Below are 14,728 nucleotides of genomic sequence, written 5' to 3'. Positions count from 1 at the left end.
CGCCGCCGCCGCATCCCAGCGAGGCAGCAGCCCTTCTGACAACTGCCACCACTCATTAATCTTGACGAGTTTTCTGCTGAATATTCTTCCACAGGCTTTCAAACCGTTCACTAATTGCAATTAATCACTTACCGAAACAGATGTCAGGAACAATGGAATTGGGAAGTCTGGAGGCTTGATAAAGCTGTCAGAGGAGCGCGCTCGTGTGGCAGCGGGTGCCAAAAGGCGCTGGCAACACCTTCCCCTAGCCATGTGCCGGGGGGACCCGGTGACCCCGTCCTGCCCGCGCGGCATCTGTCCACCCCAGAGAGGGAAAACGCACGCAGAGGGGGCACAGGGGGGCTCTGTGTCCCCATCAGCCGCCAGCGCGTGGGATGGGGGTGTGAGAACTGGTTTTTGGTGGTGGGAGTGGCACACCTGCAGGGAATACCACGGATCCCACCAGCACGGCTTCACCCTGACACCGGGGCGGCTGGGGCTCTGCTCTCCATCAGGAGAGCCGCACGGAGCCCCAGCGGGGCGTCACGTCCGCTGAGCCTCGCGCAGGCGATGGCACGTTCCCCGTCCCTGCCAGACGCCGCTTTAGCACCAGCAGGGATCCAACAGCCTTCCCCAGCAGGCGTGCCACGCTGTTTACCCATCACACATGAAAGGTGCCGAGCTGACAGCTCCAGAGATGGGAGAGAGCTCCTGGAGACACTGACGGGGCCAGGGCGCCCGCGTGCCTTCGCCTCCTGCCCTTGGAGACCCCAAGGGCCACCCCACAGGTGACCCCAGCAAGGGGCAGCCCCCAGGCTTCTGCTCCCCTCCAGCTTTACCAGCTGCAGCTCTGCACACCCCCACACCTCAGCTGCTCCCCCAGCTTGAAGACATCCTTTGGGAACAAGGTGGGGACAGGCTGGGAGAGGGAGCACTTTCCCAGTCCCCCAGGAGGCAGAGGATGCTGCACAGCCCGAGGCCACCGAGCGCAATTAGCCCCGAGTCCCCCAGCCACTGCGGGGACACTGCTGTGGGGACACTCACACCTCCCCAGCAGGCACAGCCCAGGGACTGGAGCAGCACGAGCCCAGCCCGGGGCTCGTGACCGGCGCGGCCTCGACACATGTTACAATAAATATTCCGCACAGACACCGTTCCATATGTATGATCCGGTGGGGTGATGATTTTTCTACTGATCACTGGAAGTGACAGCTGTGCGGAGAGCAGGAGAAACAAAGGCACCGACTGCTCTCCCCGTTACACTCTGCTAGCGACATGATGGTGTGACACGGAGCGGCAGCATCTGGTGGCACGGGGACTGGCAACCGGGACGGGACGCCTGTTAGCGCCCGCCACAAAGGGGTGGCCACGGGGTGGGGTGGAAATAAGGGTGGGGTGGCCGTGGGGATGGGGTGGCGAAGGAAACAGGGTGGAAATAAAGATGGAGCGTCAATAGGGACAAGGTGGCCATAAGGATAGGGTGGCAAGAGGGATGACATGGTCATGGGAATGAGGTGACCGTAGGACAAGGGTGGAAATAAGGATGAAGTGGCAGTGGGGAAGGGGTGGCCGTGGAGATTGAGTGGAAATATGGACGGAGTGGCAATGGGCACAGGATAGCAACGGTGCTGGGTAGCAATGAAGATGGGGTGGGCATGGGACAGCAATGAGTATGAGGTGAAAAGAAGAATGGGGTGGCAACACGGTGACAATGGGAATGGGATAGCAGAGGGTGACAATGGCGATGGGGGGGCATGGCAATAGGACAGAAATAAGGATGGAGTGGTAATGGCAACAGGGCGGCAATGGGGACAGGATGGTGATGGGAAGGGGGTGGAAATATGGAAAGGCATAGTGTGGATGGGATGTCAATGGGAATAGGGCAGAAATAAGCATGGGGTGGCCGTGGGGGTGGCTCCCATCTGCCCCCTCATGTCCCACACTAGCAGCCAGCCCCTCCATCCTGCCCTCCTGCCACCGCAGCAGCCATGGGAGCACCCGGCCACCACAGCCAGCCCGGCCCAGGCAGGGTCAATATTTGCATTTGATTTGCAAGCGTTTCCTCCCCCCAGATAACAGCAGGGCTGCCACAGGTACAGAAGGGAGAACGCTGGGCTGGGTTAATTATTAGTGAACATGCAAATTCCCCCTCCATGAGATAACAATAAACACCGTGATTTCAGTGAGATAAACAGGGCTTTAAATTTCCAGCAGCCTTTACTGGTGTAAAAATAAGCGTCCCTTATTTATTTAGCTCCTTTGAGAAACCACATCAGTCCCCAAACACAGTCTTTTACTGTCAAGCTACAGTAGAAGCCTTTATAGGCAGCGAAGATCCTGACAGCTACCCCTAGCACAACCATCTTTTATTCATGCTCATAATATAAACTGTATTGCCTCAGAAACAAAAGGATTTAACTCGCTGCTGGCCGGGTGGCAGCGGCCGAGCCGAGGTCCCTGCTGGGGGCACGTGGTTGGGATGGCTTTGCTCTGACATCCCACATCTCTTCATCCCTCAGGATGCCTCCTCCTAGGGACAGCGCTGAGACAGACCCCTGCTCTGATGCATCAGCATATCCACGGATAACACAAGCCAAAATAACAATCTCCCCCCAACCTGGAGCCATTAGGCAAAGCCTCCGTGCTCTGCGGTTCCGAATCCCACCCTGCCTGCACACACGCAGGAAGAGCAGCGGTTACAAGAGTGGTTCGTATTTAATAATGCAATTTATATTCCACTCTCAACATAAACTATTGTAAAGGCACACTAATGTAAAAATACATCTGGCTTGTCAATAGTTTATCTTCTGGATCTGCATCTAAATCCCTGGGCATTCTTGACTTATGGCTGCACCAGTGTCTAATGAATAAAAAGGTGCAAATTATAGGCCTTGCTTTAATGCTCATCATAAAATTAGATGATAGTTGCAAAAGCTGCATTCTCCTGCCCACAGTGCAGCAATGGTAAGCTATAAATAAAGTGTATTTAATGTATCCCAGCGCTGCGCAGAGCCAGGAAACAGTATGTTACTGCACAGCCTTCAATGGATCCGCCACCAGTTCAATGAAGTGATAACTGATCCATCATGTGAATTTATGTTAACTGTCTGCTCGCAAAGTCACGGCCCCAGCACTGTAAATAGCCCACAATCCTTCCAGCCCGGCCTGCCTGCCAATAAACCTGTCACCGGCAGCCTGGGAGCAGCCACCTTAGGACACCGCAGACAAACCATTACAGCTTGGGTTTCCTCCTGCTTTTTCCATCGCCGCCGTGCCTTGGTTTACCCACAGCCCAGCACCTCCCTCCTCGGGGCTTCCCAACCCCGTGCAGTGCTTTTCCACCTCCCTGGAGCTGTCACATCAGGGATGCAGGAAGCCCAGATGGGATCCGGGGGGCTGGCGGGGACGTGGGTGGGATGGCTCCCGTGCTGGCGACAGGCAAATGATGGGAAGGGGGGACAGGCTGGAAGTGGAGCCCCTCCAGTTCCTGCAGCAGGGTGGGATGCAGAGCCAGGAAGGATGGTGGGAAGAACTCACTGGATGGGGACAGAAAGGTAACTGCATCGTGACTGGAAAGCATCCTCCTCTGGCAGAGATCTGTGTCCCAGGGCTGCCACATGGGAAGATGTTCCTGGAAAACATCTTGGGAAGAAGTTCCTGGAAAAATGTGGTCACCAGGAAGGAGATGTTCCTAAAAGTGTGGTCCACAGGGAGAAGAAATTCTCAGGAAGATGTTCCCAAGTAGCAGATATCTTTGGGAAGGAGGTGTCCTTGGGAAGATGTCATCTCCTGGAATGAAACATCCACAGCAAAGATGTGCCTGGTAAGGTGTCCCAGGGAAGATGATGTCCTAGGGAAGGACACATCTCCAGGCAGAGGATGACCCTGAGAAATGTGGTCCCTGGGAAGGAGACGGCCCCAGGAAGCAGATGTCTTTGGGAAGGAGATGTGTTCAGGAAGGAGGTGTGCTCAGGAAGAAGACATCCCTGGAAGGAGATGTCCCCAGCAAAGGGACGTTGCTAGGAAGGTGTCATCCACAGGGAGTTGTCCGTGGGAAGAAGATGTCTCTGGGAAGATATCATCTCCTGGAAGGAGGCATACTCCACAAGGATGTCCCTGGGAAGGTGTCATCCACAGGGAGGTGTCTCTGGAAAAGTGTCAGGAAGAGAATGTCCCTGGGAAGATGTGATACCCAGGAGGGAGATGTGTCTGAGATGTCTCCAGGAAGACACAGTCCTGGGGAAAATGTTCCCAGGACACAGACATATTTGGGAAGGACATGTCCCCAGGAAGGAGACATCCCTGGGAAGATGTCATCCCCCTGGAAGGTGACCTCCCTGGCATGGATGTCCTGGGGCAGGCGTCACCTGCAGGGATGTGTCACTGGGAAGAAGATGTCCTTAGGAAGGAGATATCCCCCTTCAAACAGCCCAAACCCATGGAGCCCCAGCAGCAAGAGGCAGGAGACACAGTGATCCTTGGGGAGCAAGGTGGCACCTGGAAGGACACGGGGGACACCGTGCCCACAGGAAGCAGCATTCGCCACCGCCCGGCTCTCATTAACGCGGTGCTGAGCAGCCCCTAATAATAGCAACAGTAAATTCTCCTACCCAATTCGGGTCCATTTCTATAAATAATGTAGAATCTTTTTATTTACTGACAGGTTGTAAAAGTATCAGTGAGAATAATGTGAAATCAGGAGCTGCTGAATAATTCATGGCAGCAGCTCTGCTCTCCCCGTCCCCGCGCTCCCCTGGCCCCGGCGTTTACACGACAGCACCTTGTGCCTGGGTTTATCTCATAAAAACCAGGACTAACGACCTGGCACTAATTCTTTATCAACAGGGACTTTTACAGCGAGGGGAGGAGGAAGGAAATAGAAAGAAATAAAAATAACCCCGGGTGCACTCCATAAAAAATGCATGGGCCCATGTCCTCGCCTCTGCACGGAGCTGGCCATCCCCAAATCCTCCTTCTGCAATTCCCCACAGCCCCTCCAAAAATTAGTATTAATTAGCAGCACCCACAGCCCCACACTGGCATCATCCTGGGGCAGCAAGTGCAGGAAGAGTGGCACAACCCTGCTGGGACATGGGGACACTGGCATGACCCATGGGAACACCAGGAGGACTGATGGAGAGACTGGCAGGACCCATGGGGACAATGGCAGGACCCGTGGGGATGTACACAGGACCCTTGGGGACACCAGTAAGGCCCCTGGGGATGGTGGCAGAGCCATGGGAATGCCAGCAAACCCTACAGGAATGATGGCAGCACTCAGGGGGATGGTGACAGGACCCATGGGAACACTGCCAGGGCCCACAGGGATAATGGCAGAATCCATGGGGACAATGGCAGGATGCTCCCTGTGCCCATGCCACCCTCAAGGCTGCCAGCCTGGGGCAGCAAACCCCTGCTGGGGGCAGATGGGTTAAATTTGGGCAGAAAAAGCTGATCCCTGGGGCAGCTAATCCCTGTAACAACCTGATCTGGTGTCCCTCATCCCTCCTGCCAGCACTGAGGGCCATGGGGACAGTGGGGACGCCCCTGCAGCTGCCCCCACCCCCTCCCCAGAACAATACCTACCCGCCGCTGTTTTGATGTGCGGCACAAAGCCGGGAGAGCTTTCCATGTAACATGATAAAAGCAAGTCCCCAGCCAGCACAATTATTTGATAATTCTCCCTTAACACCCATCAAATTAAAGCAATGTCCAAGGGCTGCCTGAAGTGGCACTGATAGGTATTAAACTTTAATGAGATTTAATGGCACTGCCCTACTTTTTAAGCGCTCGGGCCTACATTTATGAACATTTAATTTCCCGGGCCCTGACCTCTTTTTTTTTTTCCCCTTTTCCCCACGGCCCCCCCTGCCCGCCCGGCAGCACAGCTGGATTCTGTTAGCTCTGGCAGCCGCCCCGACCTGGGATGCTCGGGATGCTCAGCCAGCCCTGAGCCCATGGAAATCTCCAGGCACTGCAGGGTGAGAGATCTTGACTCCTGCAGGGAGGGGGAGCCCAGGGAAAAGCCAGGGGAGAAGGGGGGTGCAGACGTGATTCACCAGCAGCAAACACAGCCAAATTTATGCAATGACTTAATTAATTTGCTCTTGGGATGCACTGACACTGCGGGTCCGAGTGGTTGGAGTGCCCTCACCCTGCTGCAATGGTTTTGTTTAGGCACCCCTAAAAAATAAGTGTGCCCCCGCTGCAAACCCACTGTGCCAGGGCAGATTTGGGGGGTGAGACCACTCAACGCCCCCAGGGACAGAGCACAGCCCACTGATCCAGTTTATTGCTGCCCTCTAGTGTGTATGGGACAGCCCAGGCCCGCTGTCACTTGTCCCCATGGCCACTTGGCCACCTAGCATGCTGCGTCTCAAGTGGGGACAGCTGACGAGATGCTCAGAGCTCTGACAGACAGGGTACCAGGGGGATACCAGGGAGCATCACCTCAGCACCCCAAAATCCCACTAATGCGGCTGCAAGATGGGCACCATGGCACAGACTGGCACCAGTGACACCGGGCATCACCTCCTGCCCCACGACATGGCTAGGACAGGTTTGATGGGGCTTGGAGCAAACTGGACTAGTGGAAGGAGCCTCTGGACATGGCAGGGGGGTGGAATGAGAGGGCTTTGAGGTCACTTCCAACTCAAACTCTCCTATGGTCCTGGTGGGATACAGGATGCAGCATTTCCCTACACTGGGAGTACCAATCATGCAGAGGGGCTGCTGGCATGGGTGACCACTCACAGCATGAAGGTTAGAGAAACTGAGGCACACACCGAGGCAGCCAGGCTTCTGAGCTGGAAATGTCCCTCCCCTGCCTTCCCAGCACCCACCTCAACTGCAGGGAGCCCAGCAGCAGGAATGCAAAGGCAGGGCAATAAAAGGGAGCGTTATCAAGCGCCAGCAGAGCTGACAGCTCAGGGAGGAGAGCAGGGAGGGAGGGAAAGGAACAGAAAAGGAAAAAAAAAAAAACCCCACCCTTAACCCCGAGATCACTTATCATTCAGGCTGCATCACGCATCTAGAAAGTGCAGACACAAAAATGTAATGTCATAACATTCGCAGTTCAATAACCTTTGCTTCACGAGACGGCTTGAACTGTCAGAGGAGCTGGAAGGTAAATATTTCAGCGCCCAGGCACTGAATGCAAAGGCGTGGGGAGGGGGTCGGCCTCGGCTTCCCCAGCTCGCCTCGACACGTCCAAATATCCCCCGCCATAAATCCCGGCCGGCGCTGGGGAAAGGCCGTGGCGCGGATAAAATACGAGCAGATATAAAGCCAGACACCTTTATTGTTCGGCAAAGTCTTCCAACAAGTTATGAACCCGCAGCTTGACCCTAACCCATCATCTTGTTATACAGCGGAAACAAAGGCAGCGCCGGGAGCCGGGGCTGGAGCGGGGCAGGATGCGGGTGGGAAGGAGGAAAAGCCAGCCTGCCTCCTCCACGGGGGCTATTTGGGTGTAATTCATCCCTAAAGCCCACATCTACCACGCTCCAGGCTGCCTGTGGGGAGCAGACCCCGTGTTAGCCCCTTGCAAGGAGCTTCCCTGCCAGGTTCAAGGGCACAGAATTCCCTTGGCCGGGGTTAACAGGAGCAGGACCCAGCAAACACCGGTTAACCAGGACGGCTCATGTGCCAGGCGGGCAGGAGGAAGGAGATTGCACAGCCAAGGAGCAACGGCTGCGGGGGGTGGCAAACCACTGAGGGATCCAAAGGGGAGCAGAGGGATTTCCCAACGGGGAAAAATCCCCTAACAGCACTGGGAAGGTGCATGCAAAGGGACAGCATGGCACAGCGGGCAGTGGCCTGGTGTCCAAGCCAGCTGCATGGCACGGCACGGTGGGCAACAGCAGTGCCAAGCAGCTTGCACAGCCCCTGCATGGCACAGACCTCCCCGCTCCAACTGCGCGGCACAGCTGGGGACAACCAGAGCCACCTGCCTGCAGCTGGGCTGGCTCTGCCACGGCGCACCAACAGCAGCGCCAACGCTCGCAGGGGAGCGGGACCCCCCAGTGCCAAGCAGGGAGGGCGTCAAAGGGGGCACGGCCGCAGTGAGGAACAGTTAAACGGCCTCCACCCGCACGGGGCGTGCGGCAACAGGCACCATCACACCCTGCCCAAACACCTGCTACCGCCGCGCTGGCACGGGGCGAGCGCCCGGGGCGGGCACAGCGCGGCGGCGGCAGCGGGGAGCACGCCAGGGCCCGCAGCGAGAAGCGGCATGTCTGCGCTTGGCAGCACAACAGAGAGCAGGTGACAAGCGCGCCGGCGGTCGCTTTATTACAGGAAGCGAGCACGCAAGCATCTGACGCCGCGCTGCCCGGAGAGAAAATAAAACACCCCCCTCTCCCCTGCTATTAACAATCCCAGAAGGGCCCCCGGATGCGGGGGGTGGGTGCCCTGCTGCAAAATGATGGCCCGGTGGCATCGCAGCTCAGCTTCCCCCCCTGCACCACTCCCAAGGCCAAGTAAATCCCAAGGGAGTAAAATTATGTGTGTGTGCACAAACATTTTTCCTCGGCAAACACTCCCCGAGACAACAAAATCAGCCGCCCTTGCACCCGTTCCCGCGCCGCCCCGCTCCTCTGACCCAGCAATTAGAGGCAGGCATTAATATTTAAATATTGCCAGCTCGGGAGAAAGGAAATCAAATAAAACACGCCAGCGTGCCGGCAGCACATCCAGCTCCTGCTCCATCAGCCTCAAAGAGGGTGCACGGCAGCAGGGGGGGTGCTGTGCCACGCTGCTGGGGACACCAGGGCATTGATGTCACAAGGGGAACCCCCTGTTTGGGCTAAATCAGGGTGAGCAAGGAGGCACTGAGCAAATGGTGGGCAAACAGCAGTGAAATGTTGTTTCATGCTCAGCTGGGGGGGTTCAAAGGAGCCCCAACCCCACACTGACCATGTTTTGGGGTTCCCACTCCCTCCCAGCCACTAAGCACCCGCCTGCAGGGTGTTGGGGACACACACATTCAGGCTGTACCCCCCCTTCAGGAGTCACCCCCCGGTCCCGCGGGTGCTTGGAGGCGGCGCTGGCCCAGCAAAGAGGATTTACTGCTCAACGCAAGGGGCTTTAGAGGCAATAACTTTCCCTCCTCTTGACTTAAATGGATTTGAAACTTCAAAAAGGATCGAGGGGGCAGGCTGCCAAGCGGCCGCCCCCAGGGGCTGACCCCGCGGGGGCTGGGGGGGCCGAGGGGGGCTGCGAGCCCAGCCAGGGCCAACGGCCGTGGCAGATAAGGCCGGGGGGGCCCAGAAGGCCCCGAGATAAGGCGGCCGCCGTTGAGGGCGCGGGAGCTCCGGGGCGCTTCCTCCCGCCCCGCGGTGCAACCGCCGGCGGGCAGTGGGGTGCCGGGGTGGGGGGACATGGCGGGGGACGTGGGGTAGCTGGGCATGAAGCACGAGGCATGGCAAGGGCCAGTTCAAGGGCAATCCCCCTGGCAGCGTGCCCGGGCAGCCGCCGCAGGCTGAGCTCTGTCCTGGCTGCTCCTTCTCGGGGCTCGGCAGGGCTGCCCCACAGCCCCCCGGGGGCACCCAGCACCCCACAGGTGGGGGATGCACCCCAGCATTGCCAGCACACGGCGGTCTGGGCTGGGTGTCCCCACTGGGCCGTGATGACAGAGGCCATCTGCTGCTGCCCACAGTAAGGCCAGGCCTTACGCCCGGAGCTGGTGGCAGTGCCAGGGCTCCGGGACAGAGGTGTGACCCATGGCACCGTGCCCTGATGTGGGGGAGAGCTCCACCAGCTCCCACACGGCTGGCACAGGCACAAACCCCCAGGAACAGCCCCTCCGGGCCTCAACCTCCCACGGCCAGACAGCAGGCTGAGGGAGAGGGCTAGGAACAAACAGAGGAGCAGCGATTAAACTAACACCCCCTCCTCAAGCTGCCCCCCAGCCTGCACCCCCGTCCCAGCCACTGGCGTGCCAGCAAGGAATAAACTGTCCTGCGTCCTTCGGCACCCCCCCTGCGCCCCCCGGCAGCCTGGCCCCCCGCCAAAGCCACCATCTCCTCGCTGCAGCTCCCTGCCCCGCAGCCAAGACGCTCACCCCCCTGCACCGGCCAGGACAGGCCCCGTGTGTGCACACAGGACGTGCAGGCACACGCACCCCGCGTGCCCCCAGCGAGGGGTCACGGCGCTCAGCACGCAGAGCTTCACACCCCGGCGTTGTGCAACGCGCACACACACACAGAGAAACACGTGTGCTCACAGCCAGCCCCCCTGCACGGCGACCCCCAGCCCTGTGTGACCCCCCAGGCTTGGCTGGCCAGCCCTGGCAGGCCGCCGTGCCCGTGGCACTCCCCGGCAGGTTACACAAACAGGGCGCACACGCAGCCGGGCGCACGCTCGCCTCGCTCACACCCACAAACCACACGGGCTCACCCCGGTGCTCGCCGGCGCACGCGCGCCCTTGCAGGAAGAGGCGCTGGCTTCCCGCTGCCTTTTCCCTCCATTAACTCCCTCCCTGGATCTGGATCCTGCCCGTGGCCCAGCGGGCACCCACAGCTCTGTGCCCCCAGCCACGGGAGGAGGATGGGGGTGAGGATGAAGAGAGGGGACACTCAGCCCTGCTGCTCCAAGCGCTGGCAGTGGGCGCTTGCCCAGGGCTTGGGGACAGATGTACCAACGGGGTGCTCGATTGACAGATGCCACCCATTGGGGACTGGCACCCTTGTCACCATGCAAAGCAGACACGGGCGCTAGCAGGGCACGGCCCCAGGGCAAAGGGCACGGCAGGCAGCGCAGGCAGGGCTGGAAGAGCCAGGATGGAGCAGGGCAGTAAAGGTGGAGGCAGGCGAGACGCCGGGGCCGCGGCATCACCCCGGCACAGGGTGCGGTGCCCGGGCTCCCCGCGTCCGGCTCAGTCAGCAAGACGGTCCCTCCCCAGCTCCAGCAGTCTTGGGTGTCCAGAAATACTGGTGGGTAAACTGAGGCACAGCCCCACGCTGCACCCTGTGTGCCTGCATTGACAGAGGGGCAGGCACCAAGGCAAGGAGAAGGGGCAAGGTCAGGGCCCGCCTGTGCCCTGCCAGCCATGGGAAATGACCCCAAGGGTCTCTCTGGAATGTGGGTCATGGGGACTGAGCACCTCAGTTGGCCACAGAACCCAGAGGGTCTCATCTCCTCACAACATTCCCCAGCTGGATTCCCAACTCCAAAGCAACCCCCAATTTCCACACCATAGTGTCCCCCAAGGCCAGGGTGACCTCTGTCCACAACATCACACAGCACCTGAAGCTCGGGGTGACCTCTGTCCCCCCATGATGGGGTACCCCTCCACCAGGGCGACCTCCACTCCTCACACAGTAAGGGCCTCCAAGCCAAAGGCAATTTCCATCCTCCAGGCCACAGTGTCCCCCTGCCTCAGGGTGACCTCCAAACCCCAAACAACAGTGACCCCCAAAGCTCAGGGTGACCACCACCCTCTTCTGTGTCATGGGATCCCCCAACTCTGGGGTGACATCAGTCCGCACACAACGGGGTCCCCAAACTCCAAGGTGACCTCCATCCCCCACATCACAGGGACCCCCAACCTCAGGGCAACCACGGGGTCTCAACCCCAGGGTGACCTTGGTCTCCCAAACCATGGGTTCCTCCAGAGCCAGGGTGACCTCTGTTCCCCTTCCAACGGGGTTCCCCAAACCAGGGAGATCTCCGTCCCCCATACCACGGCTTCCCCTAAACACCAGGCGACCTCTGCCCCTTACACCACGAGATCCCCCAACTCCAGGGTGACCTCCATTCACCAAACAACCGTGCCCCCAAATCCCAGGGCGACCTCCACCCCCTACACCATGGGGTCCCCCAACCCCGGGGTGACCTCCATCCCCCGCAGCACAGCCTCTCTCAGCCCCAGGGTGACCTCTGTCCCCCCCACCACAGGGTCCCCCGACCCCTGGGTGACCTCCAGACCCCCAGCAGAGGGGCTGGGAGGGGACTGTGAGCAGCGGGACCACACCAGCCCCATCCCACCCCTCCAGCACAACTCCCACCCGGGGGGGGGGACCCCGCTGCCCCCTCCCCACGGCGCTGCTGGGGGGTCCCCGTGCTGGGAGCGGGGGTCACTCACCCGCGGGCCGCGCTGTCCAACGGGGGCTGCGCTCCTCCCACCCGAGCGCCGGAGGGAGCGGAGCGGAGCCGAGCCGAGCCGAGCCGAGCCGAGCCGTGCCTTCCCCCGCCGCTTCCTGCTTCCCTCGGCGCCCGCCCGCCGCCCCGAGAGCCGCACGGCTGGAGCGTGACTCACCGGGGGCCGGGCCGGGCCGGGCAGGGCAGGGCAGGGCGGCGGGGGCGGGCACCGGGAGCGAGGCACGGGGCGCTCCCAAAACAGGGATGCTGGGAGGGAGGAGGAACCCCCCCCAACCCGGGACCACGGGGGATTCACCGGGAATGGGGGGTCCCCCCGTGCGGGGGGGTCCCGCGGGGTTTCTGTCTCTCCGCAGCTTGGTAAGAATTTGGGTGATGGGGGTGTCAGTCCTGATTATGGTGCGCGGGTGACCCCTCCCCAAATGGAGAGATGGGGGGATGCCTGTGCCAAGCGCTGATGGGGGTGGGAGCCAGACCTTTGACCCCCACCCCAAAACTGCTCCAAGATACCCTGGGGCTCTGGGGTGCCAGTGTGGCCCAGCACAGGGAGCACCCAGGGTGGTCCTGAGCCCAGACCCTGCAGAAATAAGGGGTGTTCCCCCTCGGGGCGCCCCAATGCCCCAGGCACCCCCTGTGCCAGGTGTGGGAGAGGGAACAGCACTGCCCCTCCCAGGTGGGGATGGTGGTGGTCACCCCTGTGCCATCCCACCATCACCTGGGCTTGGGGACACCAGTGACATGAGTGGGGTGGGGCTCGGCCCACTGGCACAGGAGGAAGTTGTCCATCATTCACCGGCCACATCAGTCGGCTCCACGTGCCAGACAGGCTGGGCTGGCTCGGACAGGCCAGACCCCCACCTCCCTCGGGCAGGAAGGAGGCTTTGGTGAGGAATCTCATCCTGGCACTGCCAGCCATGAACTGGCATCTCTGCAGGAGGAGACACAGGCCATGACAGGGACACCTAGCTGTCCCCAAACAAACTGCCACACCACCACACACACACACCCCGAAATCCCTTCCCAGCTCACCCTTGCCTCTGCATCCCCTCCATCCTCCTCCTCTTCCTCCAACAGGCCCCCGTGCCCTCCACGCTGGTGCTGCCGCGGTGCCGCTGCTGCCCGCCACCCCCCCAGTCCTCCTCGTGCTTCCCCCCCACCCTCCTCGTGCTTCCCCCCCCCAACTCCCTTTTCCCGTTCTATTTTAAATTTTTATTGCATTCTTTTTAAAGAATACAGAGGAACAAATGCCCTTATCAGCAATTCTCACAAGGTATAAAGAGCCGCTTTTATCTCCTGCCTTTACTAATCTAGAGCGAGCCAATGCCTGTTAATTTTTTAATTTTCCTGGTGAATGCATTTGTGGTTCCGTCAGCATCCATCCGGACACGCACGCAGGATCCCCCCAGCATCCCAGCCCAGCCACCCTGGCATGGGATTGACACCGTGCTGGCAGAGCAGCGCCTCATGGTTTGGCAACCACAAAAGGGATTTTGTGCACTGGGAAGTCCCGTGTGTCACACGAGGCTCAGCAGGACACCCTGGGATGTGTCACCACCCCCAAGATATGGAGGTGCTAGCACAGCTGCCAGCCTGGCTCTGCCTGGCCACAGGGAACGCTGACAGTGTGGGTCTCCACAGTCAGCATGGGGGTAGACACCATGCCAAGCTGTCCAGCTGTCATTGTCACCCTCCGTGGCCGAGGTCCCTGCAGGGGCAAAGGGGGGTCACCCCTGTGTCCCCCCCAGGAAGGGACGCAGCGCAGGCTGCCTGCACAGCAGGGCTGGGAGCGCAGCAGCCGGACGCGGCGCGCAGATGAGATGTGGCAGGCGTGTAACAAGCCATTAGTCACTGTCACCTTTGCCCGGCAGCCACTGGCAGGGTAATAAATCCCGGGCTGACTCCAGCGGGCCCGTTCCAGGCCACAGCTCCCAGCTTGCCTCCACGCCACTGCCGGCTGGGCTGTGAGCAGCTTGTAAATGCATCCCAGCCCCCTCCCCGGGGGACACAGCGCCTTGCGGGGTCCCCAAACCACAGCGGAATTCCTGCGGGGCTGATCGATGGGTGACACGGGCCACTGCATTCCTGAGAAGTGCCCTTCTTAGGGAATGTGAGGGGTCACAAATGCCCACCACCAAGCAGCCCCCTGGCCCTGCAGGATCTCCCTGCCTGCCCCAGCTTCCTGCCCGCTGCACCTTGCGGTTCCTGACTCTTCCCAGCCCAACGCCAGGAACCGGCACCGGCGGTTGTTACCGGATCAAAGGAGCCTGGCATGGCCCAGCACAACATGGCCCGGCGCGCCCGCCGGGAAGGGCTGGCAAACAGGCCGGTCCAGGGAGGCGGCAGGCGGGAAGCACGCGTGATGCCGCTCCTAAAAATGCTGCCGCTCCTGACGGACAGGGCGGCCGAGTCCCCGGAGCCGCGGTCCATCCCAGCCCCGGGGGCCCCCCAGCTCCCCAGCACAGCCAGCCCAACACCGCGGCTCTCTCTCCCTGGCGCCCACGGCCTGACTCACGGCCCCGGGGATGGCGGGCAGGGACTGCGGTGCTGTCGGGGTCACCTTCCCAGCGGGGCTGCGGGTGGTGGATCCCAACCCCAAGCCGCTGGGCACGAGCCTTCACCCAGAGTCCCAGGCAGCACATCGGGCTGATGG

At 60.3% G+C, this 14,728-nt stretch overlaps 1 protein-coding gene across 4 annotated transcripts in view; it reads right to left on the bottom strand.

Moving 5' to 3' along the window:
* The window catches only part of GSE1 (Gse1 coiled-coil protein), a 97,974-nt gene that overhangs the window by 48,890 nt on the left and 34,356 nt on the right, over positions 1-14,728 (bottom strand). The gene's annotated exons all lie outside the window — the stretch shown is intronic.

The sequence above is a fragment of the Passer montanus genome, unplaced genomic scaffold (genome assembly GCF_014805655.1).
Source record: "Passer montanus isolate IOZ18808 unplaced genomic scaffold, ASM1480565v1 scaffold45, whole genome shotgun sequence".
Lineage (NCBI taxonomy): Eukaryota > Metazoa > Chordata > Aves > Passeriformes > Passeridae > Passer > Passer montanus.
The sequence above is the reverse complement of the archived record's forward strand: the minus strand, read 5'-3'. Positions and strand labels throughout refer to the sequence as shown.